General features: G+C 28.0%; 1 long non-coding RNA gene across 2 annotated transcripts; it reads right to left on the reverse strand.

Moving 5' to 3' along the window:
- Window positions 1-3,485: 3,485 nt before the first annotated feature.
- Window positions 3,486-12,085, reverse strand: LOC142333889 (uncharacterized). 2 transcript variants are annotated; one of them, XR_012758738.1, is made up of 3 exons: window positions 11,572-12,085; window positions 6,624-6,752; window positions 3,486-3,924 (listed from the first exon to the last, which is right to left on the reverse strand). It is a non-coding gene; the product is annotated as an uncharacterized LOC142333889 (long non-coding RNA). The 2 variants fall into 2 exon arrangements; XR_012758739.1 differs by having other exon boundaries at window positions 6,485-6,752.
- Between the last annotated feature and the right edge of the window lie 332 nt (window positions 12,086-12,417).

Genomic DNA, 12,417 nt, shown 5'->3' on the forward strand with positions numbered 1-12,417 from the left:
AAAAAAATAAAGTAAGATTACAATAATGACATACATTACATACAATAACATTACTATTTGACCATTAAACATAGAAATACGACTTTTTTTTATTTGAGGCCACACTCAAACCCCCATTGGTTGGATGTTAAACTGAAAGGGGTAAGATTACACATCATTTTAAAACATTTTAAAATGCAACAGATAAATCACATTTTATCTTTTATTTATGTTACGCGTTAAAAGATTCAAACCTAAAAACTGAATGTACACATCTACCACTCGTCACAATGTAGGTTACTTGCATCTGATCGCATTAGTTTTTACACAAAAGAATAGTGTATGTTTTAAATAAAAATCAACCTGTTTTCCGTGGAACATTGTTTATTAGATTACAAAATAAATAATTTACAATGTACAACTGAAAATTAATTGACAATATTAATATTTAAGTGGATATTAAAGTTTTGACTTCACAGCAGACACCGTACAACTCCAGCCTCTGTGTAATACCTTGGTTATGTAACTGTATACATTAAGTAATTGCCAATACACAAATATTTATTGAACACTTCTTTTATTCATCTTTAATTTATAATAATTTAATCGTTACACTGAATTATAATACGTTAAATTATAAATAAAGTCTAACAATATTTAATATCAGCTGGTTCAGTATATAATAAGAACATAACAGTAGTTTGCTTACATTAAGTAAGAGGATAAAGAAAATAAATGAATTTTAACAAACACATAAAATTAAACTACATCATTCTGAAATATTATAAACACAATTTATAATATTATAAACATATTTCTAAAACTGAATCGATTGCACTTTTTATTATTACAACATATTCTATTTCACCAAGAAAATTATTTTCTAAAAAATTAAGAAAAAATATTTTTAAATATAACAATTATATAAACTTGCGATAGTAAAGTTTTAGCAAATTATTTTTTGAGAACTATTAAAATTGCAAACACCCAAAGAAAAGCTGTACTGTTAGAACCTTTTTTGTTTGTTCTTTTCAAAAGAATCCCACAGAAATGGCAGTCTACTTGCCATTCCTGTGGCTATTCATACTTTACATAAAAACGAAGACAAAATAGAAGTTAATAATCGCAGAGGAAGTTCTCTGCTTTCAGTAACCTTTTAAATCTTATAAAAGCGGTAGAAAATAGAATAGAAGAGAAGACATCAATAAACAATTCTCCAAATTGTTTATTTGTAGCTTGTGTAAAATTAGTAATCTTAGTTAGAATGATGGTGTACAATAATTATACAATTACATTTTTACATTTTAAAAAGGTATATTATTCTGCTGGGAAAAATAAACAATTTCCAATGCCTTTTCTAAAGTTAAATTTATTCGGAATTGTCGGAACAATTAAAATCAAAAAAGGGGGTAGCAAGATAACAAGACTGTTGACTTTGATCGCTTTTAATTGTGTTCAAGGTAGTCGTAAAAGAATGGAGGAAAACATTGTAACTTAATGCAGTAGAAACAAAAAGTTTAGGTTACAAAGAGGGCAATCTAGGAATAGATTGTATTGTTTTTATGGAAAATCAGGCGGTAATTGAAAACAATTTTGAAGTAGCAAAAATTCAAATAGAAATGTTAAAACTTATCGCAGAAAAAACAGGATTGTGTATTTCCTATGAAAAACAAATGTTTCACAAGTATTAAAAATAAACCAAAATCTCTAAAAACTATCATAATAGAATTAAATGAATTAATTCATTAGTCAAAAAAAAGAAAATTCTGAAATATAAATCTCATAAATATACAATAAAAAATTTCTTGAAGAAATGTAACAAAGAATTTTTTTAGGGAGGTTTTTACCTTGTCGAGTAAAAAAAAAAAAAAACATTTTTTTACATTTTCTGACAGTATATACTTTCAAAAATATTTCTATTTTCAAGCATCAATTCTATTTGCAAAGTTATAACTTAAAGTAGTAGAAATGCAGATAGAATTTCAGAGCACAGCAAGTGACCTGACATCAAATCTCTACCCTCTATTGTTTAGGTTTGCAGTTCTTATCCGTTCTCACTTTTTATACTGTGAACAGAATATATTTGAGAATGTAATACGACTATCATGATTTGATTTGGGACATATATTTGAAAATGTTTATTTTTTTTTATTTTCAAGATTATCAAATATTTTTAATCATAATTAATAATTAAAGAACCCTCTTATCAACAATTCTTTTACATACATGTTCAAGCACATTCAGAATAAAATTCCATTATCAGAAACTTAAAAATGTAAGTTATAATCTTAATAAAATGAAAACTTCTTCTTTATGTAAATTTGTTTATGTAACGTTACCTGTCATTAATATACTATAATACATAACGATGGAGATATTCATAATGACAGGATATGAAGTAATTGTTGGTAAGCGGGTTCTTTAATTATTAATTATTTACACCAATGTGCCATGTCTGATTTATTTTTAATCACGTTTGTTAGTGCGAAAGAAAAAAGGAAAATAATTCATAAACTGGAGATAACAATAAAAGAAGACGCTTTTAAAGAAGGTGATATATGTGAAAGAAGCAATCATTTAAAGATTTTGAGGTCAATATTGATATGCTTCTTGTTTGGTTTTAATATCTGAAAACAATACTAAAATCTAAGATAAGTGATGTGAAGTAAACTTTAATAAAAATCAGAGCAAAGCTTTAGATTCATTCAAGATCAGTGTTTTGTGAAAAAGCATTTAAGAAAAACAACTCTCATTTGTGAACTTAAGATATCTACACTGGTTTTGCTGAATCTGTGGAATTCCTAAGCATCTACCAAAATATCTGATCGGCATGGTTCTGGGCTTAAGATGTTCATAAATGTTATCCACATATTATAAACCAGAGGCTGGCCTCTGTGGTGAGAGGGAGTGTCTCGCTCTTTAATCCCGATGTCTTGGGTTCAAATTCAGGTGAGGTATGGTATTTTTCACAGTGTAAAAATTGCTATTTCATCTCAACCTCTGATGCAGTATCTAATGGTGTATTACATCAATGAGAATGGTGGTACAAAAATTAGAAAAATGTAATTTTAAATTATAAAAATTTTGTTTTATCCTTAATCAAATTTCTTTTAAAGTGTAACTCTCATTAAAAATTTTTGACAAATGTTATTTCTCTTAGTGTGTAAATTAATATGCGAAACCCTTTTGGCAGAAGTTACAAACATAATTTTTCTCTTTATGAATATTTAAATGCGATTTTAAAGCAGAACTTCGATTAAAAAAGACTTCTGACAAAAGTTACAAACATAATTTTTCTCTTTTGTATGAATGTTAAGGTGTATCTTTAAATAAGAAGGTTGATAAAAAACCTTTTGACAGAAGTTGCAGACATAATTTTTCTTTTTTGCATGAATATTATTATGTCTCTTTAAATTGTTTTTACGATTAAATTACTTTTCACAAAAGTTAAACATAATTTTTCTTTTTTTGTATGAGTATTAAGATGTGTCTATGAGATTAAATAACTTTTGACAAAAGTTACAAGAATATCTGTATTTTTATATGAATATTTGAATGTAATTTTAAAATAGAACTTTGATTAAAACTTTTCTGACAAAATTTACAAATATAATTTTTTTCTTCATTATGAGTAATAAGGTGGGTTTTTAAATCGTTATCATGAATGAGAGACTTTTGAGAAAAGTTCTTTATTTTCTCTTTTTACCGTGAAGTTAATGTGTTTCTTTAGATAAAATTTACATCTGAATCTTTCATCGCAACATTCACAAACCGATTTCTTTCCTTTCTGAATAGGTAACTTGTTTTTACTACTTATATTTTCGACTTCTGTTGTTACATCACCATATGCACACTTACATTCACTGAAATTTTTTTTATAATTCCATCACGCATAAAATTATTTATGGATCTCTTGCAACGCTTGGTACTTCCCTTGACAGTAACCTGTAAAATTAAAAATAATTAATAATTACAATCGCAAATCAAAGGGTCAAACCAAAAGTCAATGTCTGATTATGATGGAACAATAATGGTATCATCATGTTTTATCATGGAGCTCGCTGTTCCTCAGATTCCTGCAGGATACAAGCTCCCCAGGGGCCACATTTTGGGAATCACTGTATTAGAGAATAATAATATATATTTATAATAAATAAAATAAAACTACCACTTACTGCTTGTTTTTTTTTTTAATTCTTAAAATTAGCACTTTTGTCACGGGCACTTCTTCATCAATGTATTAAAAACCTCTTAAAAAAGACATGTTGAAAAAAGAAGGCTGTGTTCCTCCTTAGCCAGATCGTTAAAGATTATGAAACTCAGATTTTTAACAATCAGACTAAGGACTAACATCTTTCCTTTATTAAATTTTATTTATTTTTAAAAGGTTTATAATACATCTGATGAAATGGATGCACTGCAAAAGTGCTAATATGTAAACATAGATATATATATATATATTTGCATACATTATCTGTCATTTATGTTATTAATCTAATTTACTGTTGTCAACTGTTATTTTTACACAGACTTGTATATTAGATCGTGGATACCAGTGTTCTTTGGTGGTTGGATTTCAATTAACCACAGACCTCAAGAATGGTCGAACTGAGACTGTACAAGACTACTCTTCATTTACAGTCGTTCATATCATCCTCATTCATCCTCTGAAGTATTATCTGAATGGTAATTACTGGAGGCTAAACAGGAACAACAACATTAAGGATGTCCCTATTGCAAACATCCTGTCCATTTTATATATTTTAAATCGATGAGGACAGCGATGTGTATTTGTATGGACATCAGGAAATGTTGGCATTGCAGGAAATGAAAGCGCAGTGCCAGAACAGCAACAGTCTGTGATAACTTGAATATATTTCCTGTACGAGTGGCCGATGTTAAAAATTGTCTAATACTATAAGAAACAGGTAGAATAATAAATGGAAAAGATTAAATACAAAACTAAATGCAGTTAAAACGTTTTCATATAAATGGAAGAGTGACGTGAAGTAAAACTCGCCGAGAACAAGAGGTGGTGACCAGACTTACAATTGGTCAAACACGAATAAGAAATTTATATTTGTTAACCGGTGAAGAAAGACCAACGTGCAGTGTTTGTAATAAAGCACTTATAGTCAAGCATCTAATTGAAGAGTATACCATATATGAGGACCTCAGTAAAGGGTTCAGTTTAAGAAATAATTTTGCTGCTGATTTGGAAGATCAAATGAAGAGAAGAAAAAATAGTTGCGTATCTGCACGCCAGTGGACTAATAAGTCAATAAGCTGTGTTGAGGAATCTCTAAGTGAAGTAGTTTAATTCTATAGATAAAAAAAGGGTGTCCTGAAGTGTGACATGTATAGGGTCCTCTTGCCTAGGACACTCAGGCTCGCCTGCATGCATGAGTGGAGGAGTCGGGAGTCAGGACATATCCAAAGATGGCACAGGGGACCCTTGAGGGTGGACAGAGAGTACAGGGCAAAAGGTATGCCTGGCATAAAGGGCAAAAGGCATGCCTGGAGCCAGGTAGGTCAGGACCGGAAAGAGCAGCCTCCCCACCAAGGGGTTCTTAGAGCAGCCCCCCCACCAAGGGGTTCTTTGGCCGTCCTGAACAGGTGGTAAAATTGCTCCTATGATACAGGGGAACTCTGATGGATTAAGTTCTACGAGACAATTTATGGGGGGGCAATCAACCCCCACGGCATCCTGCAGCAACTCATGTAATGCTTAATGGCAGTTCCAGTTAGCCCAGGAGTGCTTATAAAGAAAAAAGGATTTAGATTGGTATGGTGAAGACATATTTTTTCATTTTTATTTTGTGTTTTATTTACTTTTGCATTTTAATATCGGGTTTCTTTACACCCTGTAAGTGTTCTTAGTGTCTTTAATATATGTGAGTGCCTTTAATGTTTTGTGTTGTTTTTTTGGTGTTTTTAAATAAAATGTAAGGGCCCTTTAGACCCTGACGTTTGATGAACCTGATGGTGATTTAAACCTTATTTTAAAGTGTGACAAGAGCTGATGACCGTTGAAGTCGATGCCCATATAACAAAAAAATGTTGATGAAAATAATAATAATGAAAATTTGGGGCTAATGACCATAGCAGTTGATGACTAAAAGATATCAGTGGGGCACCAATTTTCCAGATGTCCAACTAACTGCACTGCTTGAATTCAGACTAGACAACTTAAAAAAAACTAATACATTATTTGAAAAATTTAAACACTATTCAAATAAATCTTCGCTGCAATACAAATTTTTTTTATTTATGTTAATTTCACAGAAATTTTAATTTAATTTTTTCCAAGTCACTTAGCAAAAATATATGTGTTTTGGCCTTTGTAAAACTAATTATAAAAGCAAATGTCTACACACTATTTTCTTTAACCGTATTACTGAACCTCTTTTTTCTTACATGGTACATATGTTCCAAATTTCTTTTTAATTTTACTAAAATACATTTAATTTTTTTTTATGTATTTTTTATTTACTTAGTATCTTACCCATTAAACAGAATGATATGTGCAGTGTATCTATGATAAAACTTTTTTAAATTGTCCTTTTCAATTATCCAGATTTGGCCTTGCAAAGATGCATCTGGATAATTGGTGTACCACTGCACGCAAAATCTAACACTCTTACCATTTCATTATCAACTTTTAAATTTTCTGATTTAACTAAGTCGGTATCTTCAATTGCTAAGAGATCTTTTTCTATATCACCAATACTAATATCAAGCAGTTCCTCTTCCAGTTGCAGTAAATCTGCTTGCTGTAATAAAAAGCAAATATGAATGCTACAAAGTAAATGTGATTTTTTTGTATAATTTATAAAATAAAAGTAATTGTATCTCTTAATTCGCTTAACACACTTAAATAGTGCAGTCACAGTTAAACTATTACTAATATTATTAGGCGACTTTAATATGCCAGGTTTTGCTAAATGTTATCAAAAAATACTGCTATTCACCTTTCAGATTTTTCTAAAAATTAACAATCAAATAATTTGTTAAAACTCTTGCGGTAATTCTCATGATTTTGTTTTTTCTAATCTTACAGACATTGGTGTTAACATTGCTTATGGTGAAATTATTTATCATAATAAACATCATTTATCTTAAGGATAACGTTACCTACAATTTTGAATTCTAATCTCATAACTCTTAAATTCTTACTCTCTAGATATAAAAATATTAATTTTGTAACATTCAGCATTTACTGAATGAGAGTTTGATTGTAAATAGTATTTATTTATTTTTTGTACTGCCACGTATATATCAAAGAAATTTAAAGAATATACATTTCATGAAATTAATTAATTAATTTCAAATCCGCTCCTTGTTATTTTATTACTAAGATAATAGATAAAATATTCGGATGAAAAATCAATTTACCTAATAAGTATATTACAAAAAATGTATATTATACAAATTAAATAGTTTTAATAGTAAATGAAAGTACAAGACATAACTAACATGTACCCTAGTATCCATATAGATCAAACTATATGTATAATAAGAAATATACTGAAAATTAATAAAGACCCTGAAATTTATAGATAATATTATAAACATCATTAGAAATATATGTAAACAAAATTATTTTGGGTTTAACAACAAATTTTTACATACACGATAATACTTTACCCATGGGATTTTCATCGTTGGCCGTTATGGCCAAAATTTATTTACAGAATTTGAGAGTAGAATAGTATATGGTATTACCCACATTTATAAAATTTGATCACGGGTTTGATATGTGGATGGTATTTATATTTTGGTACTCTATGAACCTATTATAAATAATAAACAATTAATAATTTTAAAAAACTTTATTCTTATCATAACAATTTAAAATTTACATTCGAAACTGACAAATACAGAGAAATATTTTTTTTTAGATGTTAACATAGAAATTAGTAAAAGTAATAAAATTATAACATGTATATAGGAAACCAACAACTAATAAAATAACTATTAACACAAATTGAAATCATCCTTGGGCGCACAAAATTAATAATAAATTTACAAACATGATAAATAGAGCAATACATTACACACATAATAATAAAAAAAAAAAAAAATAGATTAAAGTTATTACAATAAAAAATGGATATAACATGTCATTAATTGATAATAGTTATAAAAAGCAAAATTTAAAATCTAATAATAAAACAATGTTGATACCTATAAATAATAAAAGTGTTGATGAAAATATTTGTGTAATTTTCAGTCATATATTTCCAACTGTTTGTATCTGTGGATGTGAATGTACGTAAATAACAGAGTTGTTTACTATAACCTAACTTTAGTAATTTTTTAAGCGAGTAAATGATATTCATGTTATTATTTTTATTATTTACTATCGTTTTAAAATATTACCGATATAAAAATTAGACATTGTAAATGATAATTATTAGTTCCACAACCTGTTCATTACGTGTAAATGACAGAGATATAATTGAACTTTTAAATGATTTAGTTGATAGGAATTCAGACAGTTACTCTCATCATTTTCTTGGGGATATTACTGACAATGAGCACGATGAGGAACAGGATTTACAGCCTTCCTGTTCAGCTAGGTAAATGACCTCGAATATCTGTTGCTAAAAAAAAAGACAAAACATTGGGCTTAGAACAGCTGATGTATGATGTTACTTCATTCTGTTTTAAAATAAAAAGGGCACACTTTAGCATTAAGAAATATGTTCTTTCAGAATAAGAAACTTGTAATATATATATATATATATATATAAAACTTGATAGTTTATGTCGGTGCAGACACAGTAATTGTAAAAACCCTTATCATGGCTATACCACTAATATTGTTGTGACTCTTTTAGAAACTAAGTAAACCTGTTTGAGAAAGGTTACTGTTATTTACACTGGCAACGGTTCCAAACACTGTCAATGATTATATTTTTATGGATGGAATTGAAGGCGTGGATATCAAATGCTCAGCGCATACCCACTCGAAAGAAAATGATATAAAAGCAGTTTCGTCATCTTTTAAATATCATTATATTTAATGCTCGTGTTTTACATAAGAAAAGTGGTGGCTAGTACAATCCCTTCAAATCAGAGAGCAAATTGTTGAAATTCATAATAAAGTCATTCCCAAACAAGGTACAAGCCCTCTGTAGAAGATGATCCTTTCATTCTCTGTGTAATGACATTTCCAGTCATATTCCAGATACAGAAAAAACAAATACAAAACAAGAAGATGTTTGTATTACAAATGCGTACAAAAGGAATTGCAATATTCCTTAAAAATTAAAACTTAAAAATTCATTTAAAAAAAATAATTATTTATAAATAGTTTTAAATTGAAATATAGTAACAGCTCTGTGAACTGGCAAATGTGAATGTATGTTGTGTGATCGTGATCCAATTGCCTAAATTTATAAATATACATAAAATATTTTCATAAAAAATTATTTATTAGCAGTTTTTAGGGTAAGTGTTTATTTTTACCGTATAAGAATGAAGTAACATTATTTCCCTTGTACAAAATATAAAATAAAAAAGAAGTATTACAATATATAATTAGTAAACATAATACCTGCAAAGGATAACCTGTGCGCATGCATGTGACAATTTATATAATATTTCTAAAAAGGGAATATAAATATTAAAACTATTTTTAAATAAACAGTAGTAACTAAAGGTTTCTACAAAATAAGTGAAAGTTCTTATAAACAAAAAAATGAATCGTTAAAGACCGAGATCAATTAAAATTTAAACTTACTATCTTAGAAAATGACAAAACAATAAAAGTAATTGAACATAATACTACAACAAACGAACATTCGTACTAGTGCACTCAAATTCAATATTCTAGATTTAGTAATATCAAAAAGATACAAGAATATGAAGATGATGTAAATAATGTTTATATTGTAGTACACTATTATGCTTTGTATATTGTATAAATTGGAGTGAAATGAATATTGTTTTATCTGTTACGTTATTTTGTAACAAATAATACATAAAAATGCTAAATAATCTTAGTATTAATATTACGACTATAATTGTAATTATAGATTTCCCCTTAATATGTTTGCCTTCCTTAGTTTTGATTAGATCTGTTACCAGATTTTATACAAAAAACCAAAATATTATTAAGATTGGATTAAAAAATTAACTAATTATGTATAATTTACACAGGATGACAACACGTTTAAAATAGTAATTCATATACACTATTTGTCATTATCCACTCATCTATTTCATTAACAGGTTTTTTGTTCATTCTGCTACACATCAATTTATCAGGAATAAGATTCATTAGTTTAGAAGAAATGTATATGAAATGTCTTCTGAAGACATTTTTTTTTTTATGGTGAGAAAAATATACATAGGAGATGCATATTTACATCCTTCAATCATCATCATCATGTCAACTTAGTTCACCATTGCCCAATTAGATGATTATGATGATGTGTGTGACATGCAAACAAAAGGTACTATTGTACAGACTCAGACCAACCATTCCTGAAATGTGTAGTTGGGGTTCACTCAAAGTACACCATTTTTAAATTTATATAAAAGGAAGTAACTTTTATTTTACTAGGATTTGAACCTGAGAACCTTCAACTTCAAAAATAACTGTTAAACAACTGATTTGCAACAAATTAACCACTAGACCAGCCTGGTGAGCTATATATATAACAAACAAAAAATAACCACAAACACAGCAACAGAAACCTAAAAAACTAATTCTAAAATTCAATTCGACTTTGAACAGATCCTGCATCATTAGTCAGAGCAAAATTCCAAAATTACATCAAACAAAAAAAAAATTGAGAAAATATAAGCCCTAATAATGGCAAAACTTGAACAACAACTGGAATGATTATCATTCCAGTTGGCCTCAAGTTATGTTGTTCAAGTTTTGTCATTAGGGTTTATGTTTTCTAAATTATAGTTTTTATTTATTTATTTTTTGTTTTTGTTTGATGTATTTTTGGAATTTTGTACAGACTGATAATGCAGGAAGCTACTAAAGTCAACTTTTGGCGTTAGTTTTTAGGTTTCTGTTATTGTGTTTGGTGATTTTTGTTTTTATTATTTGAGGTAATTTGACACAGTGGTCACCATACTGATGATTAATTAAAATAATAGTAATAATGATGATGAAAACAATAACAATAATGGTAATAATAATGAAAATTTAGGGCTAATATGACCATTGCAGTCTATGACTAAAAGATATAAGTGGGACAGCAATTTTCCAGATGTCCAACTAACGCACTGCTTAAATCCACCACACAACTTAAAAAAACTAATGCATTATTTGAAAAATTTAAAGACTATTCAAATAGATCTTCGCTTCAATAGGAATTGTTTTTATAGATCATAATTTTACCGGATTTTTTAATTTATTTTCTTTCAATTCATTTAGCAAAAACATATATGTATTTTAGTCTTTATAAAACTAATTATAAAATCAAATATCTACAGTGTATTTTTTTAACCGTATTACTGAACCTCTTTTTTCTTACATAGTACATATGTTCCGAATTTCTTTTTAATTTTATTAAAATACATTTATTTATTTTTTACATATTTTTTTTTTACTTAGTGCCTTACCCACTAAACATTAGAATGATATGTGCAGTTATATAACATTTTTTAAATTATCATTTCAATTATCCAGATTTGGCCTTGCAAGGTCCATCTGGATAATCGGTGTTCCACTGTATGCAAAATCTAACACTCTTATCACTTCATTTTCAACTTTTAAATTTTCTGATTTAACTAAGTTGGTCTCTTCAATTGCTAAGGAATCTTTTTTGACATCACCAGTCATAATGTCAAGCGGTTCCTCTTTCGGTTGTACTAAATTTATTTTCTGTAATAAAAAACAAAGAACAAAGTAAATATGTTTATGATTTATTGTACAATTTATAAAATAAAAATAATTTGTATCTCTAATTCACTTACAACATTAACAGTGCAGTCACAGTCAAATTATTATTATTAGGTAACTTTAATCGGCCAGGTTTTATATGGGAAAACTGAGAAAATGTTTCTTATATCAAATTTTATCATTCTAATTTAAATGTTGAAAATGCTGCTACTTTCCTTATATACAGATTTTTCTACAAATTGTAATCTTTTACTATCAAATAATTTGTTAAGTTGTTGCGGTAATTCTCCTGATTTAGTCTTTTCTAATCTTACACACATTAGTGTTAATATTGTTTATGGTGAAATTTTTCATAGCGATAAATATAATATACCTTTAGAGATAATGTTACCTACTAAAATTTTGAATTCCAATCTGATGTCTGATAAATACATACCAGATTATAAAAACATAAATTTTCTAAGATTCAACATTTAATGAATGAGAGTTTGATTCTAAATAATATTTATTTACTTTTTATTCGCCACATAAGCTTGAAGCTTGTGTGTAGAACACAAAAATGCAAT

Source organism: Lycorma delicatula, chromosome 13 (assembly GCF_047948215.1).
Source record: "Lycorma delicatula isolate Av1 chromosome 13, ASM4794821v1, whole genome shotgun sequence".
NCBI classification, from domain to species: Eukaryota; Metazoa; Arthropoda; class Insecta; order Hemiptera; family Fulgoridae; genus Lycorma; species Lycorma delicatula.